The 26212-nt window shown below is 36.1% G+C and overlaps 1 protein-coding gene and 1 long non-coding RNA gene across 8 annotated transcripts in view; one reads left to right on the forward strand and one right to left on the reverse strand.

The window, feature by feature from the left end:
* The window catches only part of LOC106053120 (major egg antigen-like), a 74437-nt gene that overhangs the window by 21194 nt on the left and 27031 nt on the right, over positions 1-26212 (forward strand). Inside the window, exon 1 of one of the 7 annotated variants that reach the window (XM_056044017.1) lies at positions 14982-15064. The exons of 2 other annotated variants lie outside the window; for them this stretch is intronic. The gene's annotated coding sequence lies outside the window, so the exon portion shown is untranslated. Of the gene's footprint in view, positions 1-14981; positions 15198-17347; positions 17500-21478; positions 21677-25908; positions 25977-26212 lie in introns of those variants that run through there. 4 more of the 7 variants (XM_056044013.1, XM_056044015.1, XM_056044016.1 and 1 more) reach the window with 4 other exon arrangements.
* On the reverse strand, positions 5711-11265 carry LOC129928677 (uncharacterized). Its single transcript, XR_008780143.1, has 3 exons — positions 11102-11265; positions 9200-9340; positions 5711-5840 (listed from the first exon to the last, which is right to left on the reverse strand). It is a non-coding gene; the product is annotated as an uncharacterized LOC129928677 (long non-coding RNA).

The following is a 26212-nucleotide window of genomic DNA, read 5'->3' on the forward strand; positions in this document are numbered from 1 at the left end:
GCTTGGCTTGAGATCTCGATCTATATCCACTTTTTGTAGGCTTACATTCTCGCTATATTACGAAACAACATCACCACAACGAAATACTACTAATAAAAATAAACATAAAATTCCTTCGTTCTTAAAACCTAGTTTATATACCAGAAAACTATTTAAATAACAAACTATTTTACTAATACAATCATCAAAAATTAATATTGCCTTCTTTTGTTTTTTCTTAGTCTATACAGTTTTGGACATCTTTTTCTGCGATTACTATATACCCAGTGGTTTTGTAGTATGTCAACACTGACTCTAGTGACGCCACTGACTTACTGACTCTACCTATAAACTACAACCACGTGTCTGACCTACTTTGTGTACAGCCGTGTTGTGTTGATGCTTTGAGAGTGAATTTATTGCAGCTATTCAACAGTCTTACCTGACATCTTGTTTACATTGCTTATATTCTAGTTTTCAGCTTGACTTTCCTCCGCTATCTGTTACTATCAACTAAATGGTACGCTGCCCTCGGTGGCGTCATATCAAGTGTATTCACATTTGACTAGAGTAGCACCATTAGTAAAATAACAAAAACGAGAGCAACTCCAAAACAGAATACTAAAAAGTAAAGTAGCAATAATACATAACTAACACATACCAAAAAAAAACCTAATAAAATAGTTTGAAAAACAAAAAGATATTGGAACTTTTCCTATTCCATATGCTGGGACTAATTCGTACAAGTGCTTCTTCTACCCTAACTCTTTAGAGCATAGAGAGGGTTTTCTAAATCAGCCAGGAAAACCAATGACCTCTAATTATCATGCACGACTAGATTGGCACACGGGTACGTGTAGCGGCGTAGGACGTAATTATATTCTGTTTAGTAAGAACGTCTGTAATTTATAAGATAAAATACCCCGAGTGGCTTATCCACCAGACCAGAATCATGACTATGACGGTACCGTCTCCTCTTTTCAAATTCATGTCATCTTGTATCACTACATTTACAAAAAGGCAGTATAAATGAATAATAATAAGGCTTGTCTTCGAGTCCGAGGATTAGTGAGGAATCCGTATTTCCCGTGGCAGCGCAGCCCCAGCTGTGACCTACTAATTTTGCCGTCTGCGTCTGTCCACGGCAGCGGATTTTCTTTTGGTATCAAATGTGTATCCCGCGGCCTTTGTGAGTGACCTCCAGTCACCCAATAAAAAAAATGAATGTAATACATTCTATAAGTAAAAGTGTCCTAACACTTATTTAAGTAATGACTTCACACAAGGGTTAGAGTCATAACACTCAAAAGCTACTTGTACATCTTAAAAGTAATGAACGACCAACTTTCATTGGACCCTGTGGTCTTCTACAAGCCAAGTGCCAGGGCGAAATGCATCCATTCGTGCCACGGTTGGTTCGCTACTTGCTAAGCTATGAATTCTCTTCATTATTTTACACGAGATTCCCATGTGATGATGAAGAAAGGGAGCATTAATTGTTGGTCTTGGAGAATGATGAAATCACGACATGGTCTGTCATAATGTATGTAAAGTACGGCAGACGATATAGAAACATGAAAGAATAATGATGGGTTGTTGCAGTGAGTTTTATTTTGTTTTAAATACCTTTCATATTATTACTATTAGATTTATATCTCATCTCAAGAGAAGTTTGTTCAAGTTATTTAAAGTGTATTTATTTTTAAGAAATTTAATACGCCTACGTCGGTTCAGCTGTACTAGCTGCTTGGTGCTACAAGCTAATGACCGACTAACAACAGTTAGTACATTTCTATCTAGTTGGGTCTAGGCTTCGTACTGTTTAGTTGTTGATTGAACAGGTCTCGTCCTCCCGTATTGTGTCCCTAAATGAAATAGTTCAATAGTCTGCCACGTAATAGTGCGGGCCTGCTTTTTGGTAGTCGTAAAAAGTAACTAATGCATCTGCTTCTTTTAAATCTATCGTCATGAAAACCCAACGCTCATTTCTCAGAAATAAAATTCTGCTTAGAGAGTACACTTATTTATTTGCTGTACCAATGGCGACAACTCCACAACTTTCAAAATGACATCATCAGAAAGTTTTCAGTAACAACGTACAGACGAAAATATGTGTGTACTCACGAGTCTAAAGGGAGTAAAGCACTAACTGAGTCCATAAGATACGTAACTGACGAAAGTAATGGCTGTCTACTAATGGAACACTGACTTGACTAAAGAGAAACTAACCATGAACTAACCGAGAACATATGTAGATGTAGGGAAATGAATTTTTGTTTCTCTATCTAGTGTTTCAGTAGTGTTTCAGTAAGAATATTCATTTTAGACTATTACAGTGATCCTCAATCTGATTTTTTTTAAAGGGACCTGGCAGTTGAACACATGTGTACCATTCGTTTCTCCGTTGATAGAGCGCTAACTAGTGAGAGGATCTTGTCTAGTGAAACATTCTGATAAAGTTTAGCTTAGTGCATAGAAGTCTATACTTCTATATAGTTGTAAAAAATGGACACTGAACGCTGAAGCTGAAAGAAAAAACTAATCTTAATAATAATATGAATTATTTAATTTATATAACATATTGGCGCTACGATAACTTGTACGCATAAAAACAGCAGTTAAGATGACTAACCTAAAATTAATTTTGAACAGATATGTCATCATTTAGGGAATCGTGTTTTTTTTTTTTATTAATTTTTTTTTAATTTATTTATTTATTGTTCTCCCACGTTAATTGGGACCGAATTTCCAATTCTTTGGATTCGTTCACTGGAACAGCCTCAAACGGTAAATTTTGAAGGAGAAACCTGGCACAACTAAAAGCGTTAAGTCTATGGTATGCAGGGCTCCCTAACTTAATGATTATGATATTGAGTCGACTCAATAGAACTGAATAGGCTCGGATCTCGTCTTTTTACAGTAGTAGGTTGACTTGTAAAAGTACCAATTCATTTGTTTTCTTTTCCTGGCATCTAATACCCAGAAGTCCTAGCATTTAATTTTTTTTAAATGCAAAAATCACACTTTATCAGTAGTGCATCTACACGTATGAAATGCCCTAGTGCATTAGTAAATTGATCATCATTATGTCCTTTAGTGTTAAGACAAATAATCGTCTAATATAAAAAATATAATGTAAATTTGTTTCCTTTGCCCCCTCTTCTTTTTTCTCTATTAATTAATAATAATATTAATAATAAGACACTCTCTATTTCTAAAGAGCAATACGATAATACAATACTAAACATCTAGTCGTTTCACAATACTTTACATCCAGTCGGTTCACAATACTTGCCATTCAGTCGGTTCACAATAACTGCCATTCAGTTGAAAAAAAAAAAAAGACAAATGTACAAACCTGCACACCTTGCATGTACTCTTTGTGCAGGTAGAAGACGTGTTCACGTCCAGGTGAGTCGGTGTATTGTCTGTACTAAGGTGGAAGGGTGTAGTCCAGAACACTTCCACTGTCAGGTCAGCTTTTTTTCTGAAGATTAAGTCAATCATTGATGAATGCTGAGGTGAAAGGTCAGTGGGCGTCTACTTTTTTTTAACCACAATGCACCCAACTTCTTTTCACAATGTCTGACTACGAGGGGTTCCCTTCTTTTGTGAATAGTTGGCTTCTGTTTTTTCTTTTCATCCTATAGATTTTGATGGGTAGATGGAACAATGGAAACCTGCATCGTTTTTAAATGTGCAGCACTTTAAAACTAACATATACTATTATGTACATATTTTGGTCCACGCAGATACCCCTACTAGATTCCTTGGATGGTCATTCCTGCTTTCTTAACCTCTAGTGGTGGATCGTTGGTATATGGTTGCTTATTAGCTCAACTGAACTGGTTGTCAGGGGCTATTTGAGAGGCTTACCATTGGAGCATTTTATTGGTTAGTGTGCTTATTTCCATTATCACTTCCGGTTATAACAGCCTTATAGATATTGGGTCCGGCTGAACTGTTATTATTAAGGGGAAATGGCGAGTAGCTTTTTAAATATATATATATTCTTTTTTAGAGGTGGAGGAGAAATTTCTTGTTTATTTAAGGCCACATTGTTCATATAAAAAATACTTATCTCATTGATGCACTTTGAAAGTATTGTCAACCCGTTTTCAACATTGGAAGTCACATTCAAATAGACTCGTCGAGTCTACTGTAACCAAACATCTGCTGCATTATTAACTGTAAGCAAAGGCTTCGACGGGCTGGACGGAACCTAGCTAAATAGCCTACCAGTATGTTGTCCTCAGACCGTTAGGTGTGGAGCGATGTATTTTGAGGGAAGGGTTGGTAGAAAATATCGACTTTTTCTAAAACTCATGTTCGCACTCCTTTACAAATTTTAATTGCACATTTTGTCAATGTCTGATAGCATTTATTATGTGTAGGTGTGTATACTTTGAGTGTATAAGTACGTGTAATTAGGCCAGTCAATGCCCTGTGTAAGTGTACAGAAAGTCACGTGGGTATTTGCCCAGCATACCTTGAAAATTGCCAGACGCCAAGCAAAGACATCGGGTCACTGTGCAACAGGTTCAATCAGATGAGAAAGAGAGAGAGAGAGATTCGTCTGGCATTTGGGACGATCTGGGCTTCAAAGGTTAGAGGTCGCAGTTCGTGTCAGATCTATGCGTCTGACGTCATGGGCTCCAAAAACATAATAAAATATCTCCCCTTTTTGCACTTTTTATTTTACTGTCAACCGGAAGGCAAACAGAAATAGGTTAGAGATTAAATATAACTATTTCTAATATTCCTTTAAAGTAAGGAGTTTTTGTTAAAAAATAGCTTCTTTTTTTTCAAAGATTTCCCTCATTTTAATAAAATAAAAGTGATACGCAAATATTTAACTCTATATTCATATTTCGTGTTCTAAAGGTTTTTTAAATCTTTCTTTTGTGGTGGTGAATTTGGCCTCGTTCTGAAAGCGAGCCGTAAAAGAACCCCATTTTTGGTCTGTTTTTTTAGTTTTCATATCTATGAATATTTATTGCTTTCTTACGAACTTGTTAATATACCTCATGTCTCTAAAAACTGTCAGCATCATTAGGTTTATCTTTAAAACACCGGATATACACATATTCAATGTTTTTCCTGTTGTATTTTTTTCCCATTCTTTTTAAATTCTTAGAATCTTGGTATTTTAACAGAAAAAAAAAAGTAGATCGAGCTTACAAGTTTCATCACTTGTCGCATCAGTGATATATGGTATTAATTAATGTTTTTTACGTGAACTGGTGTTCTCATAACAAAAGATCGTAACACGAAAAAACAAACAAAGCAATCAAAAGTATGTATTATTACCACAGACTTATCTCATTTTCATTTTAAAAGTTTCGGTTCTTTTTTCACAATTAAAGATTATTACATCCTAGCCCCCCCCCACCCCCCACAGCTTGACGGCGAGGGATGGCGGCTGATTGGATTTAAACCAGGAGCCACCAAGACGACAGTCCAGATCGCAAATCACGCGACCGGACTGGCATCCATAAACAATAATAAACATGTGTTTGGCTACTAATCCAGTCGTTTCTGTCAATTAGTAATTTAAAAAAGATAGAGATTGGACAAACTGGCATGTTGCACCATCCCCCAATCGTTTGTATACCATCTAGATTTTTATTTTGGCTGGATGCACGGACTCTTTTAGACGACAAATATTCATTTCTAAATTAAAGGAAACCATAATATTTTGTTTAATTTGAAAAGAGGCCAGATTTTTATTCAAAGATACAAGTTTGTAGGTAAGTGGGTGGATATTTACCAAGACATCATGTAGACTTCAACAGATTTAAAATTCTTTTACCTGCCACACGTTTTAACACCTGGCAAGTCTGTCAAGAAAAACATTTTGCCTGAAAGCAGAAAAAAAAAGCCTGGAACATTTTGAAAAGTTTCAATTGGATGTACAATGTTTGCTTTTCCGAGAGAGAGATAACACGTTGATGGATAGGCATTGGACCCATTCAAGGGAACATGTTTATCGAAAGGAATTGGACCCTTTCAAGGGAACATGCTTATTGATATGTAATGAACCCATTCAAGGGAACATGTTTATTGACATGCATTGGATCCATTTGAGGGAACACATTGATTGATAGGAATTGGACCCATTCCAGAGAACACATTGGTTGATACGCATTGGGCCCATTCGAGGGAACACATTGATTGATAGGAATTGGACCCATTCGATGGAACACGTTGATTGATAGGCATTGGGCCCATTCGATGGAACACATTGATTGATAGGAATTGGACCCATTCGATGGAACACATTGATTGATAGGAATTGGACCCATTCCAGAGAACACATTGGTTGATACGCATTGGGCCCATTCGAGGGAACACATTGGTTGATACGCATTGGGCCCATTCGATGGAACACGTTGATTGATAGGCATTGGGCCCATTCGATGGAACACATTGATTGATAGGAATTGGACCCATTCGATGGAACACATTGATTGATAGGAATTGGACCCATTCCAGAGAACACATTGGTTGATACGCATTGGGCCCATTCGAGGGAACACATTGGTTGATACGCATTGGGCCCATTCGATGGAACACGTTGATTGATAGGCATTGCAAAATTAAAAAAAAAAATAAGTACATCATTTGAAACTGATAAATAGGTCGACGTGGTATGGCCCTTTTACTAAGAGACCTGACCAATGGGGATCTCGTTTTGAAAAGATAAATATTGGATGAAACTTTGGTGCCTTTCGTCAACTGCGGCCCGCTCCACCAGTACGTGCCGGAGTGCGCCTCTGAATTAGTCTGAATTACTGTTTGTGTGTGTGTGTGTGTGTGTGTGTGTGTGTGTTTTAATATCTTTAAGTTTATATTGTAGAGTTTTATCATTCTTTGTTGTATGTTCTTGTTAATTTATGTTCTCTTTTAAATTCTGTTTTGTTCCGGAAAAAGGTATTCTCTTTTGTGATGTTCCGATTTTGCAATAAATCTCAAACATTATATTGATTAAAGCAACGATACTTTCGATAGTATGTCAAATTCCAATATGTCAAACCAGATTATAATGGTATGAGTCGAAGAGATGTCAAATTGTGGAATCTTTTAGTATCAATCATCTAAAAAGAGGTCATGTTTGCCGTAAACATAAAGCAAGTGGGTCAGTCGATGGAGGCAACTCCCACTGATGTAGATCAATATCCCGAGTTCAGAATACGTAGAGTACGTAGAGTATTGATCTAGCAGCACGCTACACACCTCCACACTCACACTCAATCTCTCTATTCTCTCTCTCGCCATTCTAACTCTGTTTCTCTTTCTATATCTCTCTTACTCTCTGGACAGTCTCTCTACATATCTCTCTCCCTTTTCCTTCTTCTCATTACCCTCTGCTTTCTTCCATCTTTTTGTCTCTCTCTCCATCTCTTTCCATCCATCTCTCTTTCACTCGCTCTCTCCTCCTTTCTCTTTTTCACTATTCTCTCTCTCTCTCAATCTCTTTCCGACTCTCTATGTCTTCAATCTTTCCATTTTCCTCTCTCTTCCTCCCTCCTCTCTCTTTCTCAATTTCACTCTCTCTCTCTCTCCATCTTTCTCTTTCTTCCTTTCTCTCTTATTTACTCTGACAGACTCCTTTCACACACAAACGAACAGAATGACTGTTCAGTGACAGCAATAATCGTACCCCTGTCCTTAGCCTCTTTCTGCTGAGTTTACATGTATGACTCCAGTTGTGTTACATCGTTCACAGTTGCTAAACCATTTGGCAAAAGTAGAGGCAATTTAATCATAATGCAATAAGCTTGACAGTTTGTCTAAGTAAGCTAATAAACCAATATGATAAATTTAGCAATTTAAAAAAAAATGTACGTATGTACATGGTGTACGCGTCAATGTTGCATCTACACTGAAGAGTAAATAGTTGTTTTTTTTTGTTTTTTTTTAAAAGGGGGGGGGGGTAATTAGATTCTGTAACCATAAAATTTAAGAACTTTCGGTTTCTGATTTTGGGGGTAACCTCTAAATGGAATAGAAGAGTTATATCGTGATAAATTCAGTCCATAAGTTAGAAAGAAATTCAAGCTTTATGTTAAGTGTTTGAATCTATTATTGAGTTTTAATTACAAAATGTAGTATTGCTTGACGTTGACTCGACGCTAAAAAAAAAACTGAATGTGCGAAACGCTTGCACGGTGACTTCACAGAAAGTTTCTCAGAGCAATGTCTCCATTTCAGCGACTCGAATTAAGACAAATGAGCAAACTTAATCTTACGTCCTACTGAATGGGCGACACCGTCATGAGGCGACATACAAGATTCAAACTTGTTAAGCGTCAAATGTTTGATTGATAAATTGTTGATTCCGATATATGGGAAGCGTGGTCAAGAGGCTAAGTGCGCTTGAACTTGGCTTGTTTTGGCTACCTAGAAGGGGTCTCGAGGTTTCGACACCCGACTCGGGCAGAGTTGTGTTTACTAAGCGCCTAGAGGCAGCACGGAAAACCAACTCCTAGATACCCCCTACCCCCCACTGGTCCACAAATGAGATTGGACCAAAAGCGCTCTGAGCATGCTATAAGCATGAAATTAGCGCTATATCAAAAGCTATAATAAAAATATGATATTAGAAGAGAGGTGTTAATGGTCGGATGTTGGTTCGTAGCTCCAGACAGCTTCTACAAATAAACTGGTGTACACTATTTTTAATGAACTAACTTTATATAACTTGAATAAACTTATTTCTTGAAACAAAAACGTAATATAACGTTTGATTAATGCAACATACACGTTTAAATTGAGATGACATATAAATAATAGATCTAGTAACAAAATGAAATTATCTTTAAACAAAAGTCAACTCATTACAATTAACACGTCTTTACTCTCTTTCGTCTCTGATTCGTCTCCCCTAGCGCGTCTTCTTAACATAAATGATGACAGAACAGCTCGCGGTTTCATCATTCTACACCACCAAAAAAAAACGAACACTCCCTTTCCTCGTCGTTACCTTGGAAACATACATTTCGAGTGCATAATAAGAGGATAACTTTTATTACAAGTAAGTGATTACCGATAAGACAACTTTCGTTCCCGCCTGCAGTAAAGAAGTTATTTCCCTTTCAACTTTGACTTCATCTATTCGCTGACCTTTCTCTTCTGCTCACCTAGCAACATTTCCGTTTCCTATTCACACACGCACACACACACAAACACACACACTTCTCTACCATTATCTACTTACCGCGCTAGATAGTCTGACAATTAAAGATGATATTAATTGCCTACGCACATCTGGTTCCAGTGATAACGAAGGGAACAAAAAAAGAGCAGCTACAGCAATAGTGCTACCTAATTAATAGCAGTCGATTGGCCATTGTATTATCTGAAAGAGAAATGTAGCCTACAAGTACGTAGTACCAAAAAAAAAACATGTTCAAAATTGTCACCCGTTGCTGTTGTAAGAGTTTCAATGAACTATCTTAAGTTGCTATTTACAATTTATTGACTTAATAATCGGAGATAAAGCGAGGTTAATAAATCATTTTATTTTAAGTGATTCCAATAAATTAACATCCCGCACCCTGTAAACCCCCTTTTTTGTAGATAAAAACTACGCTTTGCGGTCTACTTTCACTAAGTAATATACACAGTATTGATCTTCTTTAAAGATGTTCTAAGTCCTGTCAATATTTACTTTCTAGTCCCTCAAAGTGATCATTTAAGCAACTCCCATAAACTGATCGGTGGTTCCTAGCTTTCATTTTGTCACTATTGTCTCTGCAACAATTTCCTGTTGGGTAACAAGTCTGAACGAAAAATAAAGATTGGAGTCATGAGACAATATCTTTTATCTCAATACACACTAATCCTATCACTTATATGGACCAGATGGGTAAATGGGGGGGGGGGGGGTAGAACGAATTGGGATATCTGGGTGGATTTTATATTAACAAAAAAAAGAGGGTGGGGCGGGGGGGAAACAACCTGAATTCGAACTCGTGGCTCACGCCTCCTTGGACCGACGTAGGCCTACTAACCACTCTACTAGTAAGGTACTAAAGACTAGAGAAAACTGTATAGTTAAATATTGTTTGTTTTAAATTAGAGCGGCGGGCTATAAAAGGGGACTAACTCAGCTTATACCACCACTTCAGTCGAGTACAATTTCTTTCCCTTGTTCGAGATACCAAACAAAATAATAGATTACAAATAGTTAATTATGTGATAAGTTAATTTTTTTTTTATTGATTCACGTGTTGTCAGGTAAAAAACATAATTGTGCCAACTTTTACCTGTACCCGAGATTGGGTGTCGGAGAAACAAACTTTTTACCAGACAGACACACCGACAGACAGACAGAGTGAGTTGATATAAGCTTTGGAGCAATGCAACATGTCCAGGTTGAAGAAAGAAGAAGACAGTAGCCAAGATGACAAAAGAATTACACTGATTGAAACATTCTATGCCCAACCCATGCCCAATCCGCCCAATGGCTGGTATGGACTTGCAAAGTCAATATATATATATATATATAAAGATGGTTATGTGTGTGCTAAATATTAGGAACTACTGCGGCATGTCGGTGTTCTATTTATAGCCTCTAATATTCCACCAGTCTGGTTGGTATTATCCAGCATTATATTTTACTGTTTTCTTAACGGTGGAGATTTTCTGTATGGTGTATATGGTGCAGTGAGAGATTTGGTTTGGGAGGAATGCTAATTATAAGCAAGCATTGACCAGGAATGTTGAAACAATTACAACCAAAAAAAAACTTAATTGTTATGTACTAAATAACCCCATGAACAAACAGGCAGAGAGTTTGTGAGGCAGACGGTTAGATTACATTGCATTACACAGAAAAAAAAATTAAATATATTACACAAATGTTAAGGAAATAAAGTGAATAGTTTCACTCAAACTTTACAGGTAAAGTTTACGTTAGGAAATTGTACAATAAATAAATAGATAGACAGAAAGACAGACGGAAAGATAGATAGATAGATAGATAGATAGATAGATAGATAGATAGATAGATAGATAGATAGATAGATAGATAGATAGATAGAATATGTAAATGAGAACGATATGTAAGATCAGTAATTGATAATGTTTAAAATATAAAATTCTATACATAAAGTACCACAGATTAAAAATTCCGTCTTATCCATCACCAGCGCCACTATTTCTTCTTTTCAACCCTGGCCTATATTCCATGATCAATAAACATTACTCTCGTCTGAATGCAAATTTTACTTCTGCGTGATTTGTCAAACTGAGTAGCCTCCTCTTGTTTAATGGTTGAAAAAAAAATTGCCTTGAATACTTCTTTGCTCGACATAGTGATATACTAAATTGACTATTTGATTTTTTTTTTCGGCAAATAATTTTTAAACGATTTAAATTAAAGTTTGTGAATCTGCTGCTATTAAGTTTATAAAAGTATGATAAGAATATAACTCGAAACAAATATTGTCGACTAAATTTAATATCAATCTTTTAAAAGCACCATTTAATCTTGTTGCAATGGTAAGTGCCAAAACTGGGCAGGGTTTTTTTTTTTAGCCTCCTATACCTTTTTTAATGCAAATGGACCTAATTAATGCTATGGTAAGGACAAATTGGATTACTTGTCCATTTAATCTTATTTTTTTCTCTTTTTTTTTAGCGGCCCCCGAAAGGGGAATAGACGCTATTATTTTTGTGTGGTCTGTCTGTCTGTTCGTCCGTCCCGTTTAGATCTTGTAAACTAGAAAAAATATTGAAAATCCGACATCATGATATTTTAGACCATTCTAATTTTTGATTTTTTCTTTTCTGAACACGAAAATTTTAATTTCTAAAATCAACTATGCAAGCAGTTTTTTTGCATAAATTTTTACAACTATTCACTATTAATAACAAATACTGGAGGCTATTTAGTAAGGGAGATGACTATGTAACATTTTTAACACATTTACAAAAAAAAAAAAATTTACAAATGTATTGCTAAGTTAAGTAAGTTTTGTCATAGCAACTACTACATTTACAAAAAAAATGTTCACTTTTGTTTTTAAAGAGAAAAATTATATTTAATATGCATATAAGTGGAACGTAATTTAAAACAACAATTATTTGAGTAGTTTTTCATATTATCGCGTCAACTGCAACCAAACAACCGAACACATGGCACCCTAAACTAAAGGATTTTTTAATATTTTTTTTTACGGAAATGTTTTTTTTTCCCTTGAGGCTTTGAATAAGAGATTAACCCTTTACAAAACAATTAAATCAATTAGATAATCATTATATGAAATCAGTTAGGCCAGGTTCACATCTAGCTTAACCTTCACTTTCACCTATCCCTTGGTTTGCTGGACCGTTGGGGCACCACATAAGATCGGTCAACTTTCTTTCTCCATTCTTCTCTGTCATTTGCCTTTGAATGAATTTCATTCTGATGTTCTTTCTGAAAATATTGAAACCTGCCTTTTTACCTGCCTGGGTAGACTACTTCGGGGGCCAATTTTGATTTTGTGTTTCCACACAAACTGTCTTTGTAATCTTGTTATATTTAGTATGCATATTTTTGTGAAGACCGCCCTCCAATGTGGAGAAATAAGCCCTGGATCGCTGCACTGTAAATCCGCCCCTGATTGTAAGGATTAATTCTCTTTTTAACTTCCTTCTAAACTGCCTTTGTTCAAAAGCATTTTGTTTCGTATGAACTGATGATACATTGTTTTGGTAGATTTAAGTACTTACTAAGTTACTACACAATACATATCCAAGTATACATCTTAGTATTCTAACATAGATTCAAGACCTAAATAATGGCAGCATTACAGCAATAATATTTCTAATGACAGAAGACGGACTATGGATGAAATATAGATTAAGCGTTGGCCACAGAAACGAATAACCTTTACATCATCTGCCCTATAGACCACATGGTCTGAAAAGGAAAATGTACTGACCAGAACACGAAACACGGACATTCGACTTGCAGCATGTGGCTCTGGAATATAATTTAGATTCAAGAACGAATCCTCATGAATAAATCCAATATTCCTGCTCTTAAATAGTGAAGACCCAAGTATTCCTCCTTGAATATTCGTAACAGCGGTTACTTCTTCGTTTGATTTGATTATTGTTTCCCTTGAGATTATTTTTAGTTCTCCAGAAATTGTGTGCTCTGTCTAGAAATGCGAATGAAGCAAAGCAAATCTGTTTTGCTGTTGTAACAACCGTGTTCCGCCCTACCACGTGACATAGCCATATTAGGTCGAGATGAACCCTGCACATGATCATCGAGATTTCTTTACAAATATTTTTCTTTCAAATCGGTCATGTTAGTAGATCTAATGGACCTCATTCACCAATCGTAAACAAACAACATTTAGCCACGTGGTGCTCTATCGCTTCTATATTATTTACGATCTAATGTTTAATTCATGATGGTTGTTTTTCCGTTGTTTTATCATTAAGATCACGTGACTAAATGTTGTTTGTTTACGATTGGTGAATGAGGTCCATTAGACCTGCATTTCTCTCCTGGAATTCAAGCTGTCACGTGACTTATTTCAATGGTGGTTTTTTTTCTTCTTTATTTCAAAATGATCTTTACTTACATTTCACTTGGCAGGAGATTGCAATATTTTGTTCCATGTTATAAATATCAGCTTAATTATTGTTGTGGAAGTTTTTAATGTCGTGAAAATGGTTTAAATTTATGCTGCCAACTGAAATTTTGCCATGTCGCAGAAAGCGAAGAGGCCAAGTTAAAAGTATCAAGTGTATTAAAGCTTGCAGTATCCACGTGAGGCTCGGTTGTTTTCTCGTAAATGTTAGATTTTTGAGGTTGAAGAATGATTTCGTTTCGTGCCAAAACTATTTATTCTAAGAGACCCTGACTATTTTTACTCCCAGAAATATGTGTCTAAATGATTTTGTTTCGTTTTGATGTGCACAGTATCACCTACATATATGTAAAGAAGTAAGATTACTCTGGGTATTTTCTTTGTAAAAAAAAAAAAAGAAAGTTAGTTGCAAAGATATTTCGTTCAAAAAAGGGCAGCAACTCTTAGACCTGGAATTTTTAGAATATTTCTTCTATCTTGACCAACTCTTGACATTCACACATTTCAATTAACTTTTTAAAAGGCAGCTTGCTTTGATTACCGCGTGTCTTCATTCTAAATGTTTTGACCTAAACTTGACCTTTTTTAAATCATACCTTAACATTGAATTCTTTTCTAACATCCTTTGTTTGTAAGGTAAATCACGCCACTGCTCAATCCTTCCACAAATACCAATTGTAGAGAGAAAGTTATAAACACTTTAATGTAAAACAGTTTAAGAGAAAACACAGTTGCAGCTGAAGTACCCATTGACCCTCCGAAGGAACAACTGACTCTAATTATTTCCAAAAACTCCCATGCTCATACATCTAAATTAAATCCACATAACGGCACACACTAATCACATTCATACCCTTGGAATAATTAAGTTAAGGTACGCAACTCTTTCCTACATAAGTAACAACAAAGTAATACATTCAGTATCACTATACATGCTTCTGACACCACAGAGTTGCGGGTTTAAATCCTAATGTAGACTCGTATATCAATATACAATTTTTAGAACGTCGATCCAGCTTCCAATACCTTCAATGGGTATTTGACTTTTGGTAAAAAGTAATGTCGGTCGGTCGTTGTGCTGGCCATATGGCGCCTTCGTTAATTATTGACCATAGAAGAAATTGCTTTGACACAGTCACGGTTGGAAACTGTTACTTTGACTTCGATAACCAGTCTGACAACAACGAGAAGCTTTCTTTGGTTCTTGGGTTCAATAGGATGGCGTTATTGTCTAACACTGAACGTCCACCAGCCACTTTAATGAAACAAATGTGGACACACAGACGTACGTACCGACTTGACAAAACCAAACATTTCGTCCCAACTTGATTGCGCGGTGAAAACGTCTAGCCTAGCAGAATATTGACTCCCTCTCGTTCTAACGTAATGGAGCTGCAGACATGGCGCGATGGGGCGGCGAGGGGTGAGAGAGTATCTTCCAAATTCGACGTCTGCTTCGCCCTCCATCCTCTGCCTTGAGATCTCAGGTGACCAGACGAATGTTTCTTGTTTTTATTTATTTCTTTGGATTAAAACGTTAGATCTTGTCTCCGTCAATTGTTCCTAAGGAGTAAATTTTTTCAGTCTCTGTGTTTTGTTTTTTCTGGTTTTAATGTAAAGGTATGTATATGTTTTTCTGTTTTATTCAGCACCGTTTTATTACATATAGGCCAGTGCTTCAGACCCATTTTAGGTCATTGCCCATTTTCGAACTATTTTAATTTCTCCCTATTTTAATTTTAATGAAGTCGATACGGGTTCTAGATCTATTTTTTGTTTGAGTCATTGAATAGAATATGTGAAAAATATTTCTAATTGTATTATTTATAACGCATGGAGATGGTTTCTGAAAAGTATGTTGTATTTATTTTTATAGAACTGTAAATTTTAAGTTATGAATTTTTATACTCTTCATATCGTATTTAGATCTTAATTTAGATCTAGAAGTGTTACCCAAACATTTCGGCTTTGGGTCCAATTATATTTCTGACATTCATACCACAACAGTCTAATCGTTCTCTTTCTTTTTTGCTTAATACTATGGGCAGAAATTTTGAAGGGTGTCGCGCAGTGACGTAGCTAAGAATTGGCTATCATATGGGGGCCCTGGGGGCTTGACCTCTATAGGGGCCCCTGCATTTTAGCATTCGACATCATGAAATGAGATAATGGCGTAATTTTTAATATTTAATGTAAAAAAAAAAATTCTAACACTCATTTGGGGGCACCGGGGGCATTTTCTAATTCCCCCCATCCCCCCACCATAACTACGCCTCTGGTATCGCTGGCGTGATTAGTCTAAGTTTAAATCAACTCTATCTTTGTAAAATGATACATTCTTATTATAAAATATTCTTCACTCTTTACATAGGCGTCTTATGTAAAATGTGTTGATCGGTTGACTTCTAGAATGTGTCACTGAGACTAAGCCTAGCTCATCGTGTCTTTTTATTAAAACAATTCATAGAGTCTAAAAAAAAAACAACAACATGTAGACAAGCAAGTTGTTTTGACCCATTCAGGTTAAGGCCCTAACTGAAGCTAACTTCTTGACCTCTCCCTTGAGTAAGTAGTAATCAGTCTTCTGGTTGCCTTAATGTTATTTCCCCTCTATGTTTTTTAATGCAAAGAGTTTTGGGGGACCACTTTGTACATTTTGAAAAAAAAAAAGTTTTTGTACTCGTGGATGGCTGCCTGGTCATGCAGTTTGCGAGCTGGACTGTCGTTCGTTCGTCTTTATTTTTTTGGGTTCATATCCTGCCCGCTGCCATCCCCCGTCGCCCTGCGGAAGATAAAGGTTCAACTTTGAAAAAGCATCCGAAACATGTCAAACATTTAACAAACAAAACAAACATTTTACTCTATAACTATAGCCCAATGTTACATGTACTCTCTAATAAAAACATAATTTCGCATGTACTGTCTAAATAAAAACACAATGTTACATGTACTCTCTAATAGCATTATAATGTTACAAGTACTCTCTTTGAGACTCGCCTTCACCCCAAGACCATCTGATCCACTTTTTCAAATGCACACACCCCTCTCAACAAGTCACTTCTAGCTGTTGATTTAATTTTATTCGACTTATAAAACTAGACTCTAGACCTTTATCATAATAATTTATCAGTGACTGAGTGGTAAAGTGCTTGGCTTTCGAACCGACCGTTCCCGGTTTGAAATCCTGGTGAAGACTTGACTTTAGTTGGGGAAAAGTAAAGGCGACTGATTGTTGTGCTGGTCACATGACACCCACGTTAACTGTTGGCCAAAGAAGCAGATGACATTTACATCATCTGCCCTATAGATTCTAAGATCTGAAAAGGGAACTTAACAACTATCAAAAGCACAAAAAAATTCTCGACTCTACGTAACTTTATGTAAGTGGACAAGTTTGCTTTAAGTTTTGGTGAATTATTTGTTACTTCCATGAGTGCACTTGTAGCCGTGTTATCTCTATCTCAACTTTCATTCCTCCACTCACATTTTAGCACAAAATAAATTACTTTGATACGAACTTTTTCAAAAACCCAGACGATGTGAAGCTTGCTTGAAATCAAAGTGAGTTTTTTTTTAGCAGACGTAGAAGCAGATGGTGTTAGAGAGTATTAAAAAAAAAAACACGTTCTCTTTGAAAGTTCAAATCTAAATTTAGCCCCACGAGAGCGTGCCTGCACTATATTTAAATCTCCAGCATCAACAGATCGCCCCCCGTTTCCTTGTGTGATCTTGTGCGCGCTGTGAGAGATGTGTGAGCCTCGTGTCCCCGCTGTGTTTGGTAGACATTGTTTAAATAGTTTATACCTTGTGTAGGTGGGGGGAGGGTGAGTAACTACTTAGATCCAGATCTTTTACCCTGTGTACAACTAAACTTTACAGAAACGTGGCAGACGGGACTTGTGTTGTTTAACTCTTGTAGCACGTAAGATTTTCTTTCAAATTGTTCAAACGGAAATCATGTGATAGACACCTAGACTATATGGATCTTTAGGCAATATCTTTAGAAGCAACAGAGTTAACCAAATCCCTTTGAGTTAATTAAGTCTTTGAGTTAAGAAATCGATTCATGTGGGGTCATCTATATATGACGTCCGTACAGAACAGAAGTTGGAAAGTTGGGTGGTTCCAAAGCATATAAACAAACATTGTGAGGATATCATTAATGGATGACCTATTTATGTGGCTGAGACTGTGGGACAGGACGCATGTGCGGTGGAATGGTGCATTACAAGTTCCGGTTTCGAATCTTTACATCCGGATCAATGAAAACATGACTCTAATTGGTTTACGAATCGAAATGGCCAACAGCTGACAATTTATAATACCCTTTAATCTACTCTTAAAACGTGTGTGTGTATAACACGTATAGAGTGATACATCAATAAAAAAAAGACTATTGAAGGCTAAGGAAGCTGACATTTTAATTTTAAAAAAAGAGAACATTAGGGTCACGAGGGCTTCGTCACTAAAGACAAAGAAATCTCCTGTACGAGTTAGCATGTAACAATATATAGATCTAATTAGTGTAAGCCAAAAAAAAAAAAAAAAAGAACCTCTACTATAAAAAAATTAATGAGATTTCTTTGTAAGTATGTCTCTCTCTCTCTCTCTCTCTCTATATATATATATATATATATATATATATATATATATATATGATACACTCGTTATTGTAAAAAATATTTTTTTGTCAGTATCAGTTGTGAAAAAGCCTGTAGGCTACAGATGTGTCTGCATAGCCTCGTAAAACATTGCATTATTCCTTAATCTTTGGAATTGAAGACGATTTTTCATTTAAATGTATATATAAATATTTATTTATTTGTTAATTTATACATTTAGTTTGCTTGTTTATTACTTTATGCACTATAAAGCAACTCTGTGCAATGTTAATTGTTAATTTAACTCCCTTTCCTACTATTAAAGAATCGTTTTTAATTTCCTACATAATTTCATGTTGTAATCTTTCTGTATATGTAATTCTATACGTCGCCCGACCATGCGGGACACCACGCACGCACGCCGACTCTCTAAACCTCCTTCCCCTCCCGCCCGCACCCATGCCTTACTCGCTCTCCAGGCATGCGCACACAGTTGTTTGCCCAAGCCCAAACCTACTCCATTTGGACTACTGTGTCTTTCGGGAAGTGTTCACCCGTCACTAAATAGCGGCGTATGCTACGCCGCGGGTCGGCTAGTTGTATTGATTTGTATCTCATTGCAAAGATATGCAAACAAGGACGTTGACATTCGTGAAACACAAAACAAGAAGATATCCTACATTCATGCCGATGCTCTGAGATAAACACACACTCACAAACATAGACGCTTTTAATAACAAAGTCGCGCACACACATACACACATATACACACACACATAGATCTAGATGTGGATGCAATTATCACAATGTAAACACACAAAAATGTTTTCCACGTGAAACAAAGGGACCAGTTGTACACTACAGCAGAACACGAGATGATATCGTGATGACCTGGCCACTTGGACAAATGCCAGACATTGTGTCAGTCAGGGGAAATTGATCTGAATAGGACTTTTGTTTTTTTTGTTTTCTGTTGTTGTTGTTGTTGTTTTTTTGTTGTTGTTTTGTTTTTTTGTTGTTGTTGTTTTACATTACAAACTGTTGGTTTTAATCAGTTTGAGTCTCTTTTTTAACATACTGAGAGAGAGAGAGAGTGTGTGTGTGTGTGTGTGTGTGTGTGTCAGCATGTGTGTGTCTGTATGAATTGCGAAGATACCATACAATTATTTTCCCTGTTTGTTGGCGTGAAGTTTGCTTCTTGGGCAGTTCGCCACCTCAAAGTTCTGTTTCGCCTATCAGATGCTATTCTCGTAACAACGACGACCTCAGTAAATATATGAAATGTAATTTTACCCTCTTACTATCATAAATGTTGTTTTTTTTATGCATATATCATCTCTGTCTGTCTGTCTGTCTGTCTGGTACAATTTGTGCAAACGTTGTTTCTCTCAGTTCCTATTCTCAGATCAAGTCGAAACTTTGCACAATTATTCAATGTCACTCAACACATGTACCGGAAGCTCAAAATTGGAACCTGTGAAATCTGCCCATGTGGAGTGTCACCAGAGAATGCCGACCACGTCCTCCAAAACTGCTCTCTTTACCAAGAGGCCCGTATAAGACACTGGCCCCAAAACACCCCAATAGAAAGAAAACTATATGGAGAGCTCCCTGATTTGGAAACGACTGCGCAGTTCATCTCATATATTGGTCTAGTCATCTGAAGGCTCCAACATAACAATGAGAACGAAGAAGAAGAATTCAATGTCACTAACGAAACATGAATCAATAAAAAAACAAAAACAATTAATTAATTCATACGTAGTAATAAATTAGTTTGGTTTGGTATTGATTAAGGTAAATAAATCTAACAGTATTGATAGCTACGACTATAAATCTAGAGTTCTTTCCCCTAGATAATTTTTTTTAAAATAAGTAATTTTTTTTTTATTTTGCTTGTTTGTTGTTGTTTTTTAAAAACCATGCTTCAAATTTAATAGATGAAACGTTGATAAATATACGTCTGCAAAACAACTTAACTATTGCGTCTCAACCTTTTACTTAAACGACCCCTAAACGAAAATGCTGACCTTGCACAATCCTTTACCAACTAGATGGTTTGGGGTAGCACTGTAAGGTTCCTCAGTGGGGTCCGTTAACGCATTTTTCTAGATACTGTATACATGTCGATACTTGACAATACAATATTTATGAGTGAATGGGCGTGTCTAAACCATGAGATTTAAAATGGTATTATAATAAACCATTACAGGGAAAGCCAGACATTTTTACCCTTTAGATCGATGCATGCCAGGACGGAAGAGCCGGGAGGACGCTACCTCCAAAAGGAGAACATTCCCTCCTTTTCCCTGACATATGGTAACCCTAATCTCCATAAATCTCCCTGGAGTTAAATCGCCGAGAAAATGGGCGCCCGAAGGCAGTGCTTTTCTTTTTTTTTCCAACACTCGAACACTTTAAATATAACATCTACGAAGCTACCGTCATATAAATATATTTCTATGACCTTCTTACAATGAGATTTCTTTTTTTATTTTTATAAAGTAATAAGTAACAAAAATGTAATAATAGCTAAAATAATTACTTTTTTTTACCTTTTCCTTATTATGTTGGACCTTTGGGGCACCATGCAAGATTCGACTCCATTTCTCTCTGTCTTTCGCCCTAGTTAGAACCAATGAAAGGAGTTCATTCTTTTATGTTGTCCTTCCATCTCTTTCTCTGTCTGTTTTTATTTTCCTGGTACTGTTCCCTAAAGGAAGGTCTTTGAGAGCCCTGAAGATCTTGCAAAATGGCCATAATAATAATTAATACAACATTCAAATCCACTGATTAAAATAATGTATGGCGAGTTCTACTTTCATCCAGCTCCGCCAATTGTGCCGATTGTCTGAAACGCCCTTTTTTTTCTCCCTCGAATTCATGTCGACTTTGTAGTTTATATACATTTGTAGCTAAATGTACTAAACCTTAGCTCCTGGAGGGGGAATATTTTAGTCAGAGAAAGTTGATAGGTCAGTCAAACCCGACTCAATGAGATTAAGTTTGTCTGAGGTGTTAACACAAATATTTATGTGAGCGCGTACATGTCTTTGTATATATATGTGAAAGGGGGGGGGGCAGGGGAGGAAACTCTGCGCTAGGTCAATACGCCCGGTTCAGAAACACAGTTTTGAACTGTTCTATCGATCTAAGTCTGTCAGTACACTCTCCCCAACACAAACACACACACAGTAACAAAGTATTGCAGCTCACACAGTCTTTATCTCAAACTCTCTCCGACACATACACACCAACAATACCTCACACCTATGCACTCAAAGGTCGGCCGGCCTGTTCATTGCAATATACTTCTTTGGTATGACAGTTCTACCAGTGCACAGTAGTTTAAGGTTAACATCACTATCACTTCTTAGATTGCATACAATTTACAGAGGTTTCTCAATTCAAAGCCTATGCAATACACGTTTAACTCTTTGACTTTGTGGTCATTTCAAAGGGATATTTAAACATTTGACTTCCGTATCAGTCTTGAAGGTAAAGAGTTAATTCATATAGATATAGCCATAACATTGTTGTTATCTTGCAATTTAGTTTGGTGTTTTAGTTAATGATATTTAATAATTATAAATTTTATTATGTTAATCATTAGACCACGCCTTTCGTGTCATTATGTCATTTATACCATCATGTCATTTATACCATCATGTCATTTATACCATCATGTCATTTATATCATCATGTCATTTATACCATCATGTCATTTATACCATCATGTCATTTATATCATCATGTTATTTATATCATCATGTCATTTATATCATCATGCCATTTATACCATCATGTCATTTATATCATCATGTCATTTATACCATCATGTCATTTATATCATCATGTCATTTATATCATCATATCATTTATATCATCATGTCATTTATACCATCATGTCATTTATACCATCATGTCATTTATATCATCATGTCATTTATACCATCATGTCATTTATGCAATTATGCCACTTCTACCATCATGTCATTCAAACCATACCGGTACTCTTATGTCAGTTCCCCAATCATACCATCCAAACTAATTTATAGAATTACATCATTTATTTTATGATGCCTTTCATGCTGTCATGGCTCTGAGCTCTATCTATTCTATTCTAGCACCTGATGATATGATATCGTGGCATATAAAACATAATGTTGTACCATACTACGCTCTGCATTCTAAGCAGAATCTAAAATTTATGAACTTATTATTTTAAAAAAAAAAGGTTTAAAAAAAAAAAAAAATTCCACTCCATCGTCTGCGCCCCATCAATGTCTTTTTGCTCGTTCACTTCTGACAGGTTCGTTAATCAAATAGCCACCATATTGTCCCGGTCTCCTTTTATCAGGCTTGAAATCTCACCTGTTGTTGACTACCTGTAAATAATGCAGGCGGCTTGACACCGGAAGTGTCCGTTCTCTTGGCTAAACCAGATAGTAAAGTGGCCTATGCTTCATAGGCATATAGAATATAGATTGGTAGATGGAGATCTGAGTTTCCGGCTTTAGTTAATGTTTTTTTGTTGTTTTTTTTACAAAGCATATATAAATAGACGTTATTGGTTTATCTGTTTGGTAAAAATGTTGAACACGTTATTTCTCTCACATCCATTCTCGGATCGAGTTGAAACTTTGCACAATTATTTATTAACGAAATTAACCAATTAGTCAATTAATTACTGGTAATTAATTATTTTGTTTGGTACCAACAAGGGGAAAATTAATTCTTCGGTTATCACATATATGGCTGAATATTTGGGGTTTTCGTCCCCTTATATAATTGTACACGCTATTACTCCACACCCATTTTTCAGAACAAGTTGAAACTTGTGGCAAAATATGTAGGTCACAGCTGGGGCTGCGTAACCACGGGAAATACTGCATTCCTCGTTAATCTTTGGACTCGAAGACAAGCCTTATTGGTGTAAGTAAGGTTGAACACCATTTTAGTTTTGCATTCTTGTCTATACCCTTATCACAACCATCTTTTCAATGGCATGAATAATAGTGGTCTCTCAATACAGAGCGGCTAGTTCTGCTGCAACAAATCAAGTTAGCATACCAAAAAAAAAAAAAAAGTACAAGCTGTGAATCATTCTCATTACGTTGTATCAAATAAAGTTTTCATTATTTTTTCCGTTTCGGAGAAAAACATTTGTAAATATTTCAGGAATGTAAAGATAACCTATCCAATAGCAGACAGTTATTTACTTGATTCCTTTATCCCAAGATAAGCTCTGCTAGTGTATGCTTCACACGCTAAGCTTACCATTACTTATCTAATATATAAATCTAAAAATCATGACCTGTTTTTTTGTTTTATATTGCGTACATTCCTGTGTTTTGCGATTCAGCTTTTCAAATATTTGAGTCTGTCCCACCCATAGACATAAATAAATATAGACTGGCCGAAGGAAGTTACTTCATGTAACTTGAAAACATGTATATCTATTGTATTCGGATTTCCGAAATATGAAAAATTACATGATCTTCACGCTGAGAGATTTAAAAAAAAAAAAACACTAGTGAAAATATTGTAATACTTATATAGGTTATGGCTGAAATAGATATGAATACTTAACTTTTATACTGCTCATAAATGCTGTATAATAAAGTACACAAAATTGCAAGTCACAAATTTTCGTTTCATAAAACTCTTTAATCGGCCAGTCTATATTTAGTTATGTCTATGGTCCCACCTTAACTACATTCACTTCACTGAACTAGATATATTTTTACCAGTATTACTACCCACTAGTCAAAGCAAACTTTAGAAATGAATCAATATACATCTGCCAGGGTCGAGCTTCGTTAGAGGGAAACAAAATTCATTGTAGTCTCCCTTTAACAGTGTCCATTCAGAAATTTTCTGGCGATCTGGCAGGTCTGCAACAGTACGGCCTTGTGACAGGTAACGAGAGTCTTCTTAGGAATGTTTAGGGCCTTCGCATATGTCTGCCAGGTCAGTTGTCAGCTGTGATTATATTGTTATTTTATTATTATAATAATTATTATTGTAGAAATGAACTAATTTTCATTCTCTGGCACTGCCTTGGTCGAGTTTCGTTAAATTTAAAAGGAAAAAAAAATTCATTGTAGTTTCCTTAACAGTGTCCCCTGAGGAATTTTGTGGTAATGTATTTAAATTATTATTATTGAAATGAATTAATTTTCAATCTCTGGCACTGCCAGGGTCGAACTTCGTTAAAGGTAAAAGGAAAAAAAATATTGTAGTTTCTCCATTGAAAAATGTAATGGTGTGGCAGGTCTGCACTAGCAGCATGCTTTTATAGGTAACAGTAATAAGGATCCTATTGGGAATTCTTAGGGCTTCGAATATATCTATGAGGTCAGTTGTCAGTGCCCCCTCAGTTGATATAGCAACAGGGAGTATCGATATTATTATTATTACTTGTGCTACTACTGCTTCACATTTCTGTACATCGTACAGTGAGTGTACACAGTGAAAACAAGCTAAATGAAGAAAAATGTTTTTAAAAAAACAACAAAGCTTATATCAAACGTAATTGTATCAATTAGTTTGGATCAGTCATGTCATTAAAACTGTAATAATAAGGCTTGTCTTCGAGTCCGAAGGTTAATGAGGAGTGCTGTATTTCCCGTGACTACGCAGTCCCAAGCTGCGACCTACATACTTTGCCACTTCCAGCGCAGACATAATCATTGACCACGTCGGTGGTCATGTAATTAAATTTGTAATAGATTTAGACTAAAAATAATAAATCTGTGCGATTAGAAATATTGTTACCAAATGCTTTTGTTTAGCGTGATATCATGCTTCTGGATTGAGCTTTCTCAATTCGTCATGATCTTATCACTTATCTGTATCACTTATCTGTATCACTTGTCTGTATCACTTATCTGTATCACTTATCTGTATCACTTGTCTGTATCACTTATCTGTATCACCTACCTGTATCACTTATCTGTATCACTTGTCTGTATCACTTATCTGTATCACTTGTCTGTATCACTTATCTGTATCACTTGTCTGTATCACTTGTCTGTATCACTTGTCTGTATCACTTATCTGAACCAGTTTGGAAAGGGGTAAAGGAGGAAAAAAAACTGCTACCTGGTTATTATTACCATGATCGCTTTTTAAATGCATTTATTTAAAAAAAAATTGAACGAACTAGATTCGAACTCAAGGGCTCTAGTCTTCTTAGGTTCCTTTCATTCCGCGGATTAACCACTTCACTAGAGAAGTTCTTATGGAAATAGATGGTTTAATAGCTATCTCTTGTTAGTTTCAAACTTTAAAGTAAAGTATTTTTTTTACCTACCCCTTAGTCTGTTTGACCGTTAGGGCACCATCCAAGATTAGTCGACCGTCTTTCTCCATTCCTCTCTGTCTTTTGCCTTAGTTAGAACCTCTTTTAATGGCAGGCCTGTCCATTCTTTTATGTTGTCCTCCCATCGCTTTTCCTGTCTTCTTCTTTTTCCTGGTACTGTTCCCCGAAGGAAGGGGTCTTTGCGAGCCCCTAAGATCTTGCATTATGGCCATAGATTTTTAACTTGCGTTTTTTAACATAGTTAGCCAAGTATAAAGGAGACAAATTCAACATATACCAGCACATCAGCCAAGTACACTTTCTTTCCGTTGTTCGATACCAAACACAATAATCAATTACCAATAGTTAATCAACTAATTGATTAAATTTTTTTATTGATTTTTGTTTTGTCAGATAAAAGAATTAAGTGTCCAGCTTGACTCGAGATTGGGTGTGGGAGAAATAATCTGTACAAACAGAGAGACAGACATAGTGAGTTGATATAAGCTTTGTTGTTTTTTTTTAAGTGCAGTTTCCTGTGGACTTTTCCATAAAAAGAGAAGGGGGAAATAACAATTGGACGCATTTTTTTTTATTATGTTCCCTACAGTTTAGATAAGAACGCTTTAATGCAGCGATGCCCAAAATACGGCCCGCGGGCCAGATCCGGCCCGCGAAGTTGTTCTACCTGGCCCGCCGAAACGTCGATTCAAAGTTTAGATAAATAC

The sequence above is a fragment of the Biomphalaria glabrata genome, chromosome 10 (genome assembly GCF_947242115.1).
Source record: "Biomphalaria glabrata chromosome 10, xgBioGlab47.1, whole genome shotgun sequence".
NCBI lineage: Eukaryota > Metazoa > Mollusca > Gastropoda > Planorbidae > Biomphalaria > Biomphalaria glabrata.